At 35.3% G+C, this 19,951-nt stretch overlaps 3 pseudogenes; 2 read left to right on the top strand and 1 right to left on the bottom strand.

Moving 5' to 3' along the window:
• The first annotated feature begins 2,721 nt into the window (after positions 1 to 2,721).
• LOC120190519 lies at positions 2,722 to 19,116 on the top strand (annotated as a pseudogene).
• LOC120190234 lies at positions 5,791 to 8,631 on the top strand (annotated as a pseudogene).
• Positions 10,260 to 16,815, bottom strand: LOC120190517 (annotated as a pseudogene).
• Positions 19,117 to 19,951: the final 835 nt, after the last annotated feature.

The raw sequence follows: 19,951 nt of genomic DNA, 5'->3' as shown, positions 1-19,951 counted from the left end.
TCAAACATAAGCAACTTGACCCCTCCCATAATTTCATCGTAGTTTCGCCCTTGAGTAATACCCGAGTTAAAATGAGTATCTTTGAAGGAAAAATCACGTCAACATTGTAATCAGAATAATTAATAGGTTTAACTATTTTGACCAGTAAATGATATTAGAAAATGATATAATTAAATAATGCTAAATTGAAGTATATGTACTAAATCCTAAATTTAAACATATTATAAGGATCAAAATTGTAATTTCGGCGAAGTAAGCATCCAAATTTACCAAAATTGGAATTTGATACATAGGTTGGGTATATAGATGATGAGTATACTAAAATAATCTAGAATGCTTTGGTTTCATATTTTGGGTATACATATATTATATATTAAAGTTTGAGTTAATTGCATCACATGTTTTTAAGTATAATATTCAATTTAAATTAGTCTCTAAACTTTTAAATATTTTAGTTTTATCTCTAAACTACGACTATCATTTAAATTAGTCCTCAAACTTTTGAATATTTCAATTTCATCCCCAAAATATGGCATTCATTCTAAATTAGTCTCCAAACTTTTTAAATATTCCAATTTCATCCCAAACTATACGTATTATAATAACATCCATTGTTAATAAAACCGTCAGACCTATTATTATATGTTTGAAAATAATAATATTTAAGTTAAACTATGGTTGAAATTAATTACATATTTGAATGAATTTGGGGATGAAATTGGAATATTCAAAAGTTTGGACACCAATTTAGAAAGAGTGTCTTAGTTCAGGGATGAAATTTGAATGCTTAAAAGTTTAAGGACTAATTTAGAATGAGAGTCATAGCTTAGGGATGAAGAATATTTAAAAGTTTAAGGACCAATTTAAAAGGAAGGTTATAGTTTAGGGACATATGATGCAATTAACTCTTAAAGTTCAAATTAAATTGATATCATGAGTTCATACTATATATATATATATATGTTAAGTTGAAAAATAATTGCATACATCTTTAAACTATGAAACCCATTTTAATTAATCCATAAATTTTAAACATTTCAATTTTATTTTTAAATTATAATTTTTATTTTAAATTAATTTTCAAATTTTAAACATTTCAAATTCATCCCAAACTATCGGTATGATTTGATTTAATGATCCATCCCCTACTAATCTTAATATTATATTCTTATAAATAATTTATCCTTTTTTATGCAAATGAATTCAAACTGACTAAATATATCCTTTGACCAAGTTTGATATAATTCGAGTTCTCAAGTATTGAAAATACTTTACAAATTAAGAGAGAGACATTGGTAAATTATAGTAATAATTATCAACCTATTATTTCTTTCCAAAATTAAATATTAATTTTTTTAAAAAAATTAGGTAGTGTTACGTGTTATTATCGTATTGGTCAAATAAAAATAGTAAAAATGACAAATAATTGTCGATGATGAGATAAAAAATAAACTGGTCATGTCAATGCTGCCGTTAAATTTTCAATGATCGATGACTAGAATAGGAAAAATGTAATATTGGTGATGCTTTTGGAAAATATTAATTTGAATACCAAAATAGAAAATATTAATAGATTGGTGACTATTACTGTAGTTTTCCGTTTTTCTAGGTGGGTGACATTTAATCTCTCTTATTAATAAACAAATAGTAAATGCCGGTCTTGAGGGCAGCAAGTCAATTGTGTACTTCTTGATGGTCTGTTTGACTTGATCCAATTCGTAGATAAATAATAATTAAAAAAATGTTTTTATTTTCATTTAATTTAATTTTAAAAATATAAAATATTAATAAAATTTTATTTTTGTATCAGTTTTCATTTTTAAAAAAATTAAATTAATTTTTTTAACAAATAAGATCGAACTCGAGTTCGTATTTAGTCCGGATAGACACCACTAATTTAAACAATATTAGTATAAAAACACTCGATAGAATAAAATAAATAAATTTTATATAATATAAATTATTAATTTATTAAAAATTATATATAAAAAATAATTTTATTTTATAAATTATAATAAATCACAATTTTGAAAAGAAAATATAAAAAAATATAATAAAAATCAAATCAAATCAAAAAAGTGTTAAAATACACACTCAACCAACTCAAATAAATATATAAATATTATCACCGACGATTTTGACTTTTAGAATCATAGTTTGGGGATTTTTTATATTAATGATTAATAAATCGCAAACAATGGATTATACAAAAAAAAATCATTTCGCTGACTTTATCAAATTCTTAAACCAAAATTAACTTTTCAGTGAAATGCAATGTTGGGTGATCGTTAAAGCCATATATATTTGAAACTATTAAATATTAAGGTAAACTACTTTGTTGGTCCTCGAACTATAATATATTTTTGTGTTTTTTAATTATGAAAAATTATAAAAGAATTATTTGACTTAAAAATTAATAAATTAGATCGTTTCTGTTAAAAATTTAATAATAGATGACGTGTTAATAAAATTAACATAATAATGTGACTAATTATTTTATGGAAGATTAATTAAAAATCGGAGTAAATAAAAAAAGTTAATGAATAAGTATTTTTTTTAACTTTAGTAGTTAAAATTGAAATAAGAATAAAGTTTAAGGATGAAATTTATAATTTATCCTTAAAAATGTCATTTTCAATTCTCCTTCTCCAGGTTTTCTCCGGTCAAGATGAAGATAAACACGAAACCATGAGATTGAACCAACCAATTTACAAAGAGAAACAAAAGGTAGAATCAAAGAGTAGCAAAGAAACCAGAAGAATACAAAATTTTGCCTTGATTTACAAACTGAAAAACAGGTGGGAAAATGGAAGAGCAAGGGAAAAGATCAAAGCTATCAGCTCCAACATATCCCACAATAACCCTACCACCGAGACCAGCCATTGATGATGGCTTGTTTCCAACTGGTTCAGGGCTAAGTCCAGGTCCTATGACACTGGTTCATCTTTTTTCTCGGACCCTGACTCGACAAATAGGTATTTTCTCAGCTCTTAGCAGGTGCCATGGCTTCTTCACCTGGGGCTAAGCTGCCTTACAATCCAATGGAAGTGGGATTTGAAAAGAATCACGGGTTTAAGCAAAACAAACCTTTTAATTTTGCTGTTGGCAATTCTCCTTTGTTCACCGTGCCTCTGGTTTAAGCCCTTCTGGTTGCTCAACTCTCCTGGCTTCTTTTGCCTTCTCCTCAGGTGATTGTGTTAGCTTTTGGTGTTTTAATTTTGGGTTTTCTTTGTTTCTTTTCGAGTTAATATTAGTATCCGATTTATTAATCAACTAATCAGCAGAGTCCATTCGGAATATCGCACCAGCAAGCATTGGCACAGGTTACGGCTCAAGCTGCCCTGGCCCGAGCACAACGGATATCAAACTTCATCAGCAGCAGCTCCATGGGAACAATCGAATTCGAACCCTCAGCTGGGTATCGATACCGAAGAAACTTCGAAGCCGAAGCCGCCTTCGGTCTCGGACCATCGAAGTTCGGCAATGGAATACTCAGGAGCTTCTCAGTTCGATAAAAGGAGTCAGCCTTCCATAGCTGTTGATAAACCAGCTGAAGATGGATACAATTGGCTTAAGTATGGGCAGAAGCATATTAAAGGCTGCGAGTATCCGCGGAGCTACTACAAATGTACTTATCCGAACTGCCGTGTCCGAAAGATCGTCGAGCGATCCGCCGAGGGCGAAATAACCGAAATCGTTTACAAAAGTGTACACAATCACAAAAAGGCGAATGGTGGAGGTGATGGAAGTGTTGCTGGAAATTCAAACAACAAGTGAAATTGTACCGGCTCATTCCATACCGGGGAATATCATGAACCTACTCCAGCTGGGAATTGTCTGGATTAAATGATGGTGAGGAACGATGTGACGAAGAGAATCGAGAAGAAGGAGACGATAATGAAACGGATAAGAAAAGAAGGCAAGTTTCGAATCTATTTGTAACCGGTCTTGGAAGTTCGTAGTTTTGAGTGTTGTGCTTTTTGCCTGCAGGAATACTGCAAGGGAAACTGCAGTGGTGTTGTCACACAAGACGGCAACGGATGCGAAACTTGTCGTGCAAACGAGAAGTGAAGTCGACCTTTTAGTCGATGGCTATCGTGGCGCAATACGGGCAGAAAGTTGTCAAAGGGAACCCTCATCCAAGGTACCGCAGACTATATGTTATTGTTATGGCATGAATTCCCTTGCTGAACGTGTTCTGATTAGTAAAAACAGTGAATCATTGTTACCTGTGGCATTAGGCTTAATATAGTATGCGGCTAGTTAATTTGTATGCTCCGTGATCCGCTTCGTCGCCATCCTAGTTACATTTGTTTTGCTTTCGAGCTGCTGTACTTGCAGTCGACCGTTTATCCTTTTTTCAAGATCATTTCTGATGCATCTATGTTATTCCAACAGGAGCTATTACAAATGCACCAGTGCAGGATGCAAAGTTCGGAAGCATGTGGAAAGAGCTTCGTCCGATCCCAAGGCTGTCATAACAACATACGAGGGGAAACACAATCACGACGTCCCAGCAGCGGCCAAAAACAGCAACCACAATGCAGTTAACGACAGTTTGCCTCAACCAAAACTGCAACAAGACGGCGTCTCTGAAAAGCATTCTTTGCTTCAAGAGATGGATTATGGAAAAAATGTGCAGGAGGGAGCAGCAGTTTTAAGGCTAAAAGAGGAACAAGTAAGAGTGTAATCTCTGCTATTAAAAGCTACTAACCGGAAATCAGCTGCCGATCACTGCCGTCTAGCACGGATTTGCTGGAAGTTTCTGAGCTTCTTGTGGTCTGCAATCGGCCAGGTTTATCTGCAGGTTTGTGTCAATTCTTCATGTTTGTTCTTCACGTTATCTAATTCTTAGGTTGTTAATGCCAGACATGTCATAGAAACATAACGTGTATAGTAAAGTTTATTAATTTGCGTCGATTGAATATTAGTTCGATTGAAATCGTATTGTAATAATATGGAGTTGTGAAATCTTAAAATTTAATTGTATATCCAATCCGACCTATATACATGTTTATAGATGTAATTTGATATGGTATAATGAAAAAACAACAACCTTAATAATATTTGATTAATAATAACTTTGATTTTTTAATATTTTAGCTTTCACGATTCATTTTAATAAAAGAAAATATTTGGGTTAGATAAAAATCGTTAGTGAGTAACAGTCAATGTTGTCGCTGACGTGATAAGTTTTACATGTCCAAAATAATAATGATATATGCCACATTTTCACTTATGCATATGTGATATGTATCATACATCACATAGAATATAATATGATACATCATCACTTATATATATGTTATATATAACATCAAAAAAATTCAATTTTCCTAAATAATGGGGGATGCACTTAACCCCTAGGGGCTTAGTGCATGCCTCTCCTTATCATGCTATATTTTAAATATATAAAACTTATTATATCAATAATAAATATTAATATTAATTAGTTTTTTCCTAAATAAGGGGATGCACTTAACCCCTAGGGGCTTAGTGCCTCTGCCTGTATCATGCTATTATTTTAAATTATAAAACTTATCATATCAATAATAAATATTAACTATTAATTAGTTAATAATTTTCATCTTATTAAAAGTTATTTGTCTTAAAATAAAATGTTACGATTAAAATGATAAAATAAATGAAGTACCAAGTCGACAAACAGAAAACAGAAATTTATGAAATAACAAACCAAAATGTTGCAAGAAGACCCACGAATCTCTCTAATTTTTCCTAGTTTTCTTTTCTATTCCTTTGCTAATTCTTACATTCCCTCCGCAGGGATGAAATGGTGGATTGTTAACCAGAATAAAAACCGGAGTTGAAGAAGACAAAGACGGAGGGTTCCGTGAGGAAGAGCGCCTTTTAGCTTCAATTGGCTTCTCACAGAGGTTTGTGAGGCCGAACATGTCGCCGCCGGTTGGCCGTCTTGGCTTAGCTCACCGCTGGTGAAGCTGTTCATGGTTGGGTTTCCTTTGCAGGCTGATTCCTTTGAGAAACTGGACAAGGTTTATAACATTTCCAATATTCCTATATGTATCTGTTATTGTCCATTTCCTTACCTTTGCATTTTGCAGATCGGACAGGGCACATACAGTAGCGTGTTCAGAGCACGCGAGGTCGAAACCGGGAGGATGGTCGCATTGAAGAAGGTGCGGTTCGACAACTTTCAACCCGAAAGCATTCGGTTTATGGCTCGAGAAATAACGATCCTACGCAGGTTGAACCATCCGAATATCATGAAATTGGAAGGGGTGATCACATCGAGGTTTTCGAGCACTATATACCTTGTGTTCGAGTACATGGAGCATGATCTTTCTGGTCTATCTCTTGTCCCGATATCAATTTCAGTGAGGCTCAGGTTTGTTTCTGCATCTCATCCGATTCGACATGAGTTCGGGAATTCGATCCGATATATCTTGAATGTTTAAGAAGCTAAGTTCAGATTTACCTTTACTTGTGTAGGTGAAGTGCTATATGAAGCAGCTATTGATGGGGCTTGAGCATTGCCATTTGCGTGGTGTAATGCATAGAGACATTAAAGCATCCAACATTTTAGTGAGCAACCAAGGAGTTTTGAGCTGGGGGATTTCGGATTGGCAAACATCTTAACCTCGAACAACATCAGTTAACCAGCCGAGTCGTCACTCTCTGGTATCGCCCTCCCAGCTTTTGATGGGATCCATGAGTTACGATGTCACGGTGGATCTATGGAGTGTTGGCTGTGTTTTTGCCGAAGTTCTTATGGGCAAACCTATTCTTAAAGGCAGAACCGAGGTTAGTTTGAAATGACGAAGATACCTGTGTCGAGTATATACTCGTAATCCGACACTCACACGGCTATGCGATTTTGGCAGGTTGAACAACTCCATAAAATCTTCAAACTCTGTGGATCGCCACCAGATGAGTATTGGAAAAAGCTCAAGCTTCCTCATTCCACAATGTTTAAGCCCCAACATCCTTACGAGAGTTGTCTCCGACAAGGTGCAAAGAAATCCCGGCAATCGCATTGAACTTGTTGGAAACTCTTCTTTCCGTCGAACCCCACAAGCGTGAGACTGCAACTTCTGCACTTGCATCGGAGGTAAAGAAAGAAAACACTAATGCCCCGCCGCCATTAACAGATTCCACGTTCACCTCTCGATTATTTCACTTTCATGATCTGTTTTACGGTCTATGTTCCGGGTTTATGATCTGTTTATACTTCTTGATTGTTTCAGTATTTCCACACGAAGCCCTACCCCTGCGACCCTTCAAGCTTGCCCAAGTATTCGCCGAATAAAGAGATTGATGCCAAGCATCGAAATGACTTACGAAGGTGAACTTCTCGGCTGAATTTAGTAGCCTGCATGCCTATGGCAGACAATTATGAATAATTGCATTGTTCATCAAAATTTCAGGAAGAAGATTGGAGCTAAATTTCCAGATCCAGTAGGAGTAATAAGAAAAGCAAGACGAACTCGTAAATCATTGCAAGAAGCTAACAACTTCGATAAAACAGTGGCGAAAGAGGTCCCTGCAACTACCAAAACCGCAATTGATCCACTCAGGCATTAACACAAACTAACGATCATGTATTTCTCATATTCTGTACATGCAGCAACAGCAGGACAATGCTCGATTCGGAGGCGAAAACAATGGAGTTACTGCAAATTATCCGAAACCCAAAGCGGTCTCAATCAACCAGTCGATACGAGATCGGAGACGTCGCAAGTGGGCAACGTGTCTAGAGGCGATTTTCACCGCGCCGCCACCGATGACTGGATCGAACATTTTGCATGGGCGAAGAAGCAAAGAAGCGAAATCTACGCTTTCTTATAATCAACCAAGTTCTATCAGTGAAAGAAGTGACCCAGATTCATCGATCTTCATCTTCAAAAATGCAGATAACATCTTCAATTCATCGAAACAAGAGAATCAAGATGTTTCCGAAGGAATTTCTGGTGTAATTGACCAACAAGCAGATTTCTTTGACGCCGTTGATAGGTTTCCTCGTGACGACCTGACGACTAAACACAAAAACAAGGCGAGAATCAGTTTCGATAATCTGTAATTCATCACATCTTTTTCTCAATTTTTCACATTGATGAACATTTTGTTTTAATTAATCTAGGGTTTCAATCATCAGATGAAGATTGGGTATTCGGGTCCACTAGTGTTTGAGTCGGATCAAGTTGAGAACTCTTGCAAATGAATGAAAACCATATCCGCTAGCAGCTCGAAGAACAAGGTTTGATAAAGGTAATTGAAGGCATTAAACAATACATTGGCATCTCGAATAAATTAATCTTAATTTAGTTTCGTTTTTAATTTGTTAAACATATACTTGATAGTTCGTGTTATTAGACAAACCATAATATGTTATTTAATTCAAACTCGACTCAACCCGAAAAAAAATTATTTTTAATAATCAAATTTGAATATTATTTCGAAAAATAATAAAACTATATTTTTATGTCGAATCAAGTTAATAATTAAAAGTAATTTTCAATCGAATTCAGATCGAACTCAAACTAACTATTTGGATTTTATGCAGAGAAATGAGGCAAAGGGTTACTTATTTTGGGAAGGAGGATTTTCAAGTTTGAAGCAAAGCTAACATGGATTACGTTACACGCCCAAAATTCATTGTACAAAAAGAATTGAAGAAAAATGTGTATATGCATATAGAGCTACACTTTTAATAAATTTGATTTAGTCCCTAAAATTGACCACCAAATTTTGAGTGTGATTTAATTTTTAAAAAAGTAACGAGCTATCAAAAGATGTCGATAAAATTATAGTTTAATGATAAATTGATATCGAAATTTTAATGTTTCATGTTCAAGTTAAAATCGAATCATTTTACAAAGCTTGCAACCATGTAGTTACGTGCTAACTTTTTATCCATCGATGGACTAGATTATTATATATATATTCTCGTCAATATGGTTATTAATGGAAATAAATTCAGGTAAATTACTCTGAAATTCTTAAACTTTAGAATTTATACGGATTTTATCATTAAATTTTAAAAAACTTCAAATTTTAGGTTTAATTTAAGCAGGGAGTTATTAATATTAACTTTGTCACTAAACTTTAAAATTTCTTTTTTTAGACACTAAATTTTAATTTGCATATTTTGATCCTTGTGGATAATTGTCAACTCATCTGATTATCGTTTACTGACAAGATTAATCAAAAAGTTTATATTTCATTCCTCTTTCGTTCTTCGGATTAGTTTTTCAGGAAATTCACTCAAAATCACTTTGGTCTTATTCGATGATCGTCGAGACTAATTTCGAGGTAATTGCTCCTCTTCCCAATAGAATATTTCTTACGTTTGAATTTTCGAACAAACACTTAAATATCTCAATCAAAAAAGATCTTTCAAACCCCAAAAATATTTTTTTATTAAGTCCCAACAATTAAAAAAATAACAAGTTAATATTATTTATGTCAAAAAATTAATATGATATAATTAACAAATTTTACATAATAATAAATTTAACTTTTGTTTTAATTTTATATAATTTAATTTAATTCTTAATATTTTAATATTACATCAATTTAACTCATTTCTTACCCTTTTGGGGCGTGTCGGTTGCATGGTGCTATTGAACTTGCGGAGAAAGCGTGTGATCACCTTAAGATCGTTTGGATCCCGGAAATTATTCCATGTTAGCCAACATTTTTGCTGCCGGGAGAGATTGGGACGGCATTTGAGCGTAGGGCTTCGAAAGCCGTCAGCAGCAAGCTCTATTGAAATAGACAACGAACTCCAAGAGTTGTGCATTGTGTCACGTCCTTGGAACTTCAACGCCTCGAACGTGCGGTTTTTAGTAGCGTTCTCTATAATTGCGGTTAAGTCAGTTTGAAAACAATCCAAGCAAAGAACAAGAGAACTAACACAAAAACAATACGAGTAAACTTTGAGAGAATATTATGTGATTACTCAAATGAAGAAGTATGATATTGTGACAGTTTGGGCTTAAAGATTCTAAAAGCGTGACAATTGTATCAAATGGTACATAGGATGCAACCTTACTAGCATATACCATATTCTACAAACCAGAACCTTGCTAGTAAACCATATTCCACAAACCAGAACGGAGGACGATTCGGTGAGGCTTCCATTTATCGGTTTGCCGACCGCACTTTTAATGTTAACATGCCATATGAGAAAATTGTTGACCAATTTCACAAATATGTTCAATTGTTATCATGTCTTTGAAGAATCCTTGAATGATAGTAAGCTATATTACGTCGGACACAGATGTCGAACATCGATTCTTAAAAGAAAATAAAGAGCTAGAAACAACATGGGATATATTTATATGGCAAAACATGTGAAATAAATACACCATTCGAGAAACTATGATGAACACTAATTCAACCTAATCAATTAACATCTCTCCTGGTTGGTTGTATTGCTCCTTTGGAGCTTTGCATGTTCAAGCCTTCTCCATGCTTCAGTTCCCGGGACCTGATAAACTCTTCAATTCTTGCCTTCAGTTCAGTGTTCGGAATCAACATTTCTGTAGTAAGATGGGATCGGTTGAATGGATCGGTCTGCAAATCATATCAAATTAGCACGACATTCTGGGAAACATTATCAATACAAGAACAGAATCCGTGGGGCAGACTTACACTATCACTTAGAAGATGTCTGGATACAGGCCTGTCTATTGTGATTCTCGAGGATGGTAAGATCACCGGATCCTTCATCAAGGTATACTGCAGAAAGAAAAGAGTGTTTATGGTTGGTGAATTTCGGTTTGATGAACTCTGAAACTAAGGAAAATATTAGCTGGAATGCAAATAGACATACTTGAATCGGATCAAGGAATTCATCGGGTATGTCTCCGAGTGCAGCTTCGGTATCCATGGCCTCTGAAGCCGCAGCCTTGGCCTTCGTACCAAGTTCAATAAAATCTTGTATAATCCTACCATCCTCGCCGATTCTTCGAAGAACATCTGCTGCAGCACTAAACAACTGGAGCAAACCCGATCTATCAGATTGTTAGGACTCAATGAGAGGACAGATACGACAATCAGTCCATTACTTAATTTAACAAATGGGTGAACACGGGTAACAAATACCTGTTCATTGTATGATCGGCCATCACTAGAGATGGTGGCTGGAAATATGTTTTTGGCATCACCCCTAGCCAGATGAACATATATGCGGACAATCTTAGCACAAGCAATTCACAATACATTAAATATCAGTTAAATTCAAAGTCACTTTCTTATCAATTATTAACTTCTTATCCTCATTGTATTAGAATATATTGAAATGAAAATTCTACATTTTGCTAACCTGCTTGAGTAACTCTTTCGGACGGAATTCATATTTTTCAGGGTTTCAGCGTAAGAGATTTTCTTTGAGGACCGACTTGCAATAAGTAGTTGAGCTATTTGCCACTCTTTCGACCTGGAAAAGGAACAACGAACAAAATGGACAAACTGAAGCTTAGAAGAATTGAGACGAGAAGGTATAACATTGTCAAAAGTGGAAACCAGCGGCATAAATTTGACAGATGGACAATGTATGGATGAAATTATGTTACCATCTCAGGGAGTAGAAAAGGAACTGTAATCTGCTCGGATGTAAATGCTAGCATGCTAACATCCTCATTTGCCAACTTCATATCAATTCGTATAATCTGAAAATAATACGTAAGAAATGTTTAATCAAGTTTAAATTTAAAAACAAAAATCATACATATACAGGCAAAGGGAGGAAAGGGAAAGCCAGAAGGGAAACTGACATTCTCCTGGGAGTGGAACAGTCGAGTTCTCTCTTGCCTCTCCTGAGCAGGTCTGCGTTCCCATTCTGCCGTATTTGACATCTCGGCCTCGAGCACTTTGAGTTCGAGAATTTTGTTAAGACTCTCATCAAGAAGGTAGATGCTATCGTTGACCAGGAAATTCAAGAAATTCAGATAAACACCCTTTCTTCTTCTTTCGCAATCTGATGGAGCATATTAAATTTCAATAAAATTATAAAGGCATTGATTGTCAAAGCAAAAACAAATCGTAGAAAGTTCCGCAAGTATGTGCCTGTAAAGAAGACCCTACCTGTTTCCAAGCATTACGGTGACTAGGAACATGCCAGAGATATTCAAGAAGTTCGGCAATGTTATGGCGGATATTGAACTTTCATAGAACTGCACATAGAGAAGCAACGAGTGATGGTCAACAATGAACACTCAAAGAAATCATAACATAAAAAGAAGTAACAATAGGTAGCAAATTACCTGTGTATGAGAACCTGTGAACTCATATCAACATATAGCTTCAAAAGGTTCCGCACCAGATCCAAAGATAGTTGATGCCCTTCAAATAGTGTCGATGTCGCAGATGAACCACTGGAAAGAAATAAATAAAGCGTGAACTTACATTCAAGAAACATGGGGCAACAGTATATATTTTACAAATGAGATTGGATTACCTTCTACGTGGCATCCAACAGTTCAAAACTTCAACCATTTTTGCTCTGAGATAGGGATTCTTGATAAATTGTGGCTTGCCATAAACATATAATAAAATTCATAAAATCATCCTGAAAAGCAACAAGCAAAAGAATAAATAAATAAATAAAATGTAATGATACAATTGAAATTGGCATGACAAACACATAGCTGTCTAAATCTAAGCCCTACCAGTATAACCCCGTCAAGAGCTTTTGGAATCCGGAGGCAAATATTAATAGTTCCATAGCATCGTCCACAAAGTGCTCTGGCATTGAAGCAAATTCCATTGGAACATGTAGACGGCAGGGGCATTTGAATCCACCAACCAGGCCAACTAACCAAACCACCATCGATAGAATGAAGTGCGCGCTGAATAAGCACCCCGTCCTTGTGAATAGAAGAAAGCAATAATTCAAACTTCTACCAGTTCATATATTTCCTTTCCACAATATATCAAAAGCAAAAAAAAAGAAAAAAGATGATCATGTGTAAGTATAATTATATAAACAGAAAATCTCCTATTCGACAAAAATGGAATGCTAATAAGGAATAAGATGGAAAACAACAAGAGATTGCCCCAGAATCTACAAGATGTCCTACAAGCTTCTAATTAACAACAACGGCGCATATTCACTTCAAAGTTAAGTAGACAGCAAACCGACATGCATGCGTCCAGATACTATGTTATGTAGATTTGGGAATCTTTAAAATTTTCGAAGTTTTCCATTTCTTTGCAGGATCCTTGCAGAGTTATCCTCATACCCATATCCAAATATGCATAGGACAAGTGTATCTTCAAGAAAACTAAAGAAGCAGAGCAACATATGCAGACACACTGAGGAAGATAATGCATACCCTCAAAATTTGTGCTTCGTAACAGAACTTTTCCTGAGAATACAATTCAATTCCTTCTCGAGCCTCGAGATATCAAGCTCGAGTTGTGGAGAAGGTGTCTGTTCTTGCATATCTTTTAAGGTGGCCAGTGTATCTTCACTTCTCGAAATGTCCTGGGTGACAGCGTATGAAATAAGACTTGTTAGTAGAAGACACAAGAACAAAAAAAGCTCGGTAGTCAGTGATGCATTACCTGGACAAGATGCTTAAAGTCTGAAAGCCTTCAGAAGGCCCAAGTTAAGTACCCTAGCTGTCATAAAGAAGCATTCACAAATAAATGGATATTTAGCTTTTACACCGCTACTTGGGTTGGCTTCACATTGAGGATACTTCCCGAATTGGATGCTTCTTGCATTTGCCTTGAACGATTTTCACCATCACAATTTGTCCACTCTTATCAGTTTTTACAGGATTAACTTTATCAATCCATTCGGCAACTTCTTCTGAGGTAGCATGCAGAGCAGTTAGCCCCTAAATCAGTTCACGGTCAATACTAAGTAAAAGAATTCAAAGCATCAAACAGACTGAAGAAAAACAATCATGCTCCCAATTGAAAAAGAAGGGAAGAAAAAGTATACCATCTCACCTCAAATCCAAAAGATTATTATTGAAGACATAGGTTGGATCGATTATTTGATTTTTGTTAAATTTGCATCCAAAAACGGTTCGCAAGCCGGAGCATAACAACACTGAGATTGACAAACATGCCAGAACTAGCACAAGATATAGGATCCACCTGTCATACAGGTCCACATAAACAAAGTGTCAAAGTCACATAAACAAAGTGTCAAAGAGGTCAAGGTAGCTACATTACCAGATTTACAATTAAGAAACAAATCAACCTTTCAAGTAAAACATTCTTAGGTAGAATAACCAAAGAATAAGTTTTTAATGCCATAATTAAGCTCTTGATGCAATCTAACTTTAACTTGAAAAGAAAATTAGGAGGGAAACCTGTAAATGGGCCCTTGATGCATTTTTATTGATGACTTCTGCAAGATACTCAAGGACACTGTCACGGGTCTCAGGGTTTCTGAGGAGACAGAGAAGAACATCGGCCAGATCATTGTATAAAGTATTCATGAGAGTCTTGATTGTGGTGAATGAAGATAACAAGTCAGCTGCTCGTCTAGTGGATGCGTCTGAGAAGCATTGCTGGCTGTAATTTCAAGAGAGAAAATCCATTACTGGACAAAAGCTAATAGAAGGAAAAGTCATATGAATGACAACAATTGCATAAACTATCACACATGAGAAAAAAACTATATTATCAGACAAATTTACACAGATGCTATCCACAAGTCGAAAAAGTAGATTACACAGACGTAAATAACTCAATCCGAATTTAGAAAGGAGGTCTTTAATGAGAAAAGGTTTACTCAATCTTCCCATTAGAAGTCACTCAGACAAAAATTTGAGAGGAGCAATCAAGACAGAAACAACAATAGAGAAAACAAGCAACATAATTTAGAGTACGCCCTCAACAAAGACTCCGATGACCGATAGTTGACATCATCAAAACAACAAAAGCTGCAATTGACTGCCATTGCTAGCCCACTATACCACAGCAAATCTATTAGATACCCTAGACTAATACTAATGAATAAATGCTTCCTTTTTTTTTTGATAGGAATTGTAGGCCTCATTAAAACCCCTTCTTGAATAAGGAACTTATAATGAGTTCCTTCATCAGAGGAGGAAAAGAGTACCTTAAACTTCATTAATGATAATAACTAAGATTACAACAGAAGATAACCCCTTACAACAATTTGAAAATCCCAAAATAAAATACCCCTAAGATACACTGGAATTAGCCAATGGCAGATTTAGCCAACCCATCAGCCTCAATATTGGCTGCCCTAGCAACCCATCTAATAACACCCTCAACTTCTTTTAGCTTAATAGTTATGTTCCTTACAAGACTGACAAAAATCTGAGGCAGAAAGTTCCATTCTTAACCCAATCCACTGCCATTTGCAGTCTGATTCTAACAACAAACGACCATTAATACCCCTTTCACTGAATCAAGAAAATTAAGCCCTTCTGAATAGCCCTTAGCTCCATCATAATAGGTGGACCCGGGCCCGTGGCCTCCTTAAAAGATCCTAGAATAAGACCTTCCTCATCTCTTAGGATACCCGCAACTCCACTAAGATTAGTTACCCTAGTAAAATGAACATTCAAAACACTAGTTTAAACTCTATAATTTTAGTACCAGATAGTCAAGGACTTCAATCATTCAATCCATAGTTAAAAGCATAACTGCATTCAGCTATGCCAGCTATGTTTGAATGTTTCCAATAACTACTCATATCGCTCATAGCCACTAGAAATCTTGACCCAGATTAAAACGATAGTTATAATGAGGTAATATTCATTCTCAATTAACACAACAACTAAAACAAGCATTACCACAAACAAAATCATCATCCAAACTCACCCAACATCAGGCTGGCTCTTGAAAATTGTATGATCAGGCAGCGCACTAACATGGAAAAAGGGACCCAAAATGCTAGTCATTTCAATGACACGTCCATTCAAGTAAACCCCTTAGGAATCCACCATGGATGATTAACCAGGCTCTTAGCACCAACAGGGAGTTTAACCAAATACGATAAAGCTCTCAAAGGTTGCTGAAAATTTCCCAAAACAGAAACTTTCAAAACACTCCCTCTTAATTCTCATACAGCCCTTTTAAATCGGGTCCAAAGTATCAAAATCTGAATCCTTGAAGAACTCTTCCAAAAACCCAGGTGGACATTCCACCCCACTTCCAAACTTACCTCCAAATCCATCAAGCATCACTCCATTCGAAACTTCAGCAAAAAGTAATGGAAACAAAGGGGAACTCGAAGACCCAGAAGCACCCACTTTCGTTTTATTATCCCTTAAACTATCATTAGAAAACAAATCAGGATTCCCAAGATGAATCCTAGCATAAGAAACAGCCAACTTCTTTGCCTGTTTAGCAGCAGATTCCATCTCAGAACGCAGCGTTTTGTCTTTCATGTTGGAAATCTTCTTGGTTTCTTCATGGGCACGCTTGTAACAACCAATGAGATAATTAAAAGGGGGTTCCGAATTTGGGAATTCGCCAGAGACGATCAATCAAAACCCTCTCCATTAGATCACGAGAAAGTAAAAGACGTTTGCCTTCACTTAAGATCTCAGCTGCTGTCATCTCTAGGTAAACAACCCTTGGATCAGAAGACGATGGATTTTCAGGGTTTTCATTCAGGGCTACAAGGAAGATTTTCCTAAGGATTATATCCTCTATTTCTTCTGGGGTTCTTTGGGGTTTTTGGGAAGCCATAGCTTAGAAGAAAACGAAATAAAAATTTAGTTTTTTCCCTTTAAAGTTTCCTGGTAAACAAACAGGGGCTCTAATTATTCCTATGAAAAGAAAAATCAGGGGCTTTGAAGAAAACTAAGGCGAAAACAGATGGAGAGAATTCGAGGATGTTGGATTATTGGGAAATATATATCTCTCTGTCTCTCTCTCTCTCTATATATATATAATAGGGTAAACTACACAGGAGACCACCAAACTATACTCATAAATCAATCTTGCCACTGAACTATTTTTTGTCTCAATTCGACCACCAAACTTTTTAATTGCTTCAATCAGACCACTCTCCGTTAAAAAACCGGAGAGTCCGACGTGGCTACTGAGTAAGCTGGTTGTTTCTAGGTTTGACATGCAGGATGCCACATCATCGACATGCAAGACGCCACCTCAATTAAAACATAAGAAAAAAGAACCCCATTTAAAGGGCACCCAAAATTTAAAATTCAAATGTTTTATCATTCTAAAAACCCTAACATAGTTGCTGGAAAATGAAGAAAGAAAGAGTGAAGGAAGAAGAAGAGAAGAATGCTTCAAAACATGGATGAAGAAAATGAGAATCAGATGTGCTTATGTAGAGTTCGTTCGACGCTAACAACCTGATGGACTGCGAAAATTCTGGTAGGAGATTTTGGGTTGTGGAAATTATGGAAAAAGGGCTCGGGTTTGTAATTTTTTTGCTGGTATGATCCACCAGTAAGTTATCGGTCAAAAACTATTATTGTTGGTCTTTTAAGAAATGTTGGATCTATGGAGGAGGAACAAAGGAAACGAAAATCTGCTTGGATTTTGACTTATGCTCTTGTTTTCTTTGCGAGAGTGATAGTGGGAATTATAATCTCTTAAGTATTGTTTTTTGTCTTCTTTGTTGGAGTAATTTCTGGTAATATTATGTTGCGTTGTTAACTACATTGTATGGGTTAATAGACGTGTGTTAGAATTGAAGATGCAAGACTTGTGTTAGAATTGAAGATGTAATGTATGTAACATGTTATTTTCAGTGTAATGCTTTAAGTATTAATGAAATGTTAAATTTGTGAGATAGATTTGTCTTAAGAAAATGCTTCAAATATAAGTATATAAAACATACAAAAAAATTCATTGAATTCATTTTCAAGCCAATATATGGCATACATCGAATGTTTGACCAATACACATAAGCAAATACACAAAAGATTTAGAGAACAATTGTTTGGACATACATAAGCTACTGTCAATTGTCACCACAAACCTAACAATATCAACTGATCAAAGCACTATAATGTGTATGGTCAATTGCACTACTCAAAATATCAAACAAAAGGTCTAGTTTTGTGGAGATGGTTGGCTGCCAGAAGTATCACTTTTATGCCTTTTTGGAGATGACTGGCTGAAATAAGTTTGCTACCTAATGTGGACAGTGGGGGTAGGCATCCATCTAACCGTATAGCCTTGTGAAGGTGATTGTGCCCTTGACTAGTTCTTTGATTTTGCATCGCAGCTTGGTTTGGTGTTGGAGCTTGTTGATGGGAGACGATTGGTGACACAACTATCTTGACTCAATGGTACAGTGGGAGTGGACATGCATCTAACAATATGGACCCCTGCAGGTTGTTGTGACCTTGAACTACTTGTTTGATTTTGCATGACAGCTTCATTTGATCTTCTAAACTGTAATAAAACAAATACAATCAATAAGCTCCAATCAATCTAAAATAAATGCAAGCTAAAACAAAGTCAATCTATAACATACTGGCAGTTTTGATCTTCTTGCAGCAGATGTTTGTTGGAGGGGCCTTGTATTGCGACCAACCTGACCCTTGCATGTTCTGACATTATGTCCAGAACCCCCACACTTTCTACATAATATTTTAACACCTCTCTTTGTCACCCTACGAGTATAAGGGGGTGCTTCATCAGCTTCCCTTCTTCTATTCTTGTGTGGTCTTCCCGGTGGCCTTCTCAAGGTAGGTGGTAAGATAGGCTCCTTTGTTTTAATAGGAGTCCACTGATTATGACCTCTTACCGGGTTGATAAAATTTGAGTATATGTCCATTTGGGTTTTCACTAAGTAACATTGGTCCATAAAGTTTTCTGGGTTTTCATGATTCATGATTATGACAAAAATTACATATATACAAGGAATAACTAGATTAAAAAACAATTAGTTATTATAAAAATAAAGAAAAGAAAAAATTAACATTATATTAATAAAACATTAAGTTACCTGTTAGTTCCCATTTTCTACATGAACAAGTTCTAGTTTAAATGTTGACACAATGTTGATTTGAAGGACCACATGAAACTTGGTATGTTGGTCCACCAGCATGAATGGGCCAACAACTGTATGCATGAACAATATGCAATAACATTATGCATTAGCAATATGTAATAACAGTATGCATGAAGAATATGTATTACCAAGTTAACCAAAAGCATACATAAGCATTACCAATATGCAATCAAAACAAATGGCAAAAATATAAAAAGTTATACCTATTTGCTTGTGATATTGCATTGCATAGTTTCTTCTGAATTTTAGGGCATACAGGCCTAACAAAGTTATTATCTTGATCCCTTTTTTTTCAATTCTTTGCATCAACATTGTTCTAATGGACTCCAACAATGTAATAATTGGTTTGTCTCTAGCTTCAAGTATCAACTAATCACAAAATGAAAATAAAACATCATAGATTACATAATAACAATTTTTAAACTTGTATGAATTGGTTTGTCATATTCACCTTATTGAAACACTCGCAAAAATTGTTTAACAACATGTCTGACTTGGCTCTGGAAGAGAAGTGTGACTTTGACCACTGTTTAGGATCCTTCTCTGACAACCACTTGTATGTTGTCCCTGATAAAAGCTGCATGAAATAATTTATTTTTAATATACTCTTCATCAACATGAACACATGTAAAATAACAAGTTTTCCAAAAATATATACCTTCATTCCTTCATTCCTTCCATGGCATATTTAAACTCCCTAAGATATATTGCCCTAACAGCCATCCACAATTGGTCCTTCAATGCTTTCCCCTTGTGATGACCATTGCTCTTAAAATTTGAATATAAGTGTCTCACACATGTTCTATTTCTGTATTGGGGAACAATTCTGCACAGCTTCTACTAGCCCCTACACACAATAAAATAAAATATTAGAAATCAATATTAGATTGATTTAAATTAAACAAAATTTTAAAAGTATTGGAATAAATACCTTCTGTCTATCAGTCATGAATGTTAATATGTGAGAATTATTCAACT

The sequence above is a fragment of the Hibiscus syriacus genome, unplaced genomic scaffold, assembly GCF_006381635.1.
Source record: "Hibiscus syriacus cultivar Baekdansim isolate YM2019G1 unplaced genomic scaffold, ASM638163v2 tig00116962_pilon, whole genome shotgun sequence".
Lineage (NCBI taxonomy): Eukaryota > Viridiplantae > Streptophyta > Magnoliopsida > Malvales > Malvaceae > Hibiscus > Hibiscus syriacus.
This window is presented reverse-complemented; position numbering and strand designations above follow the sequence as displayed.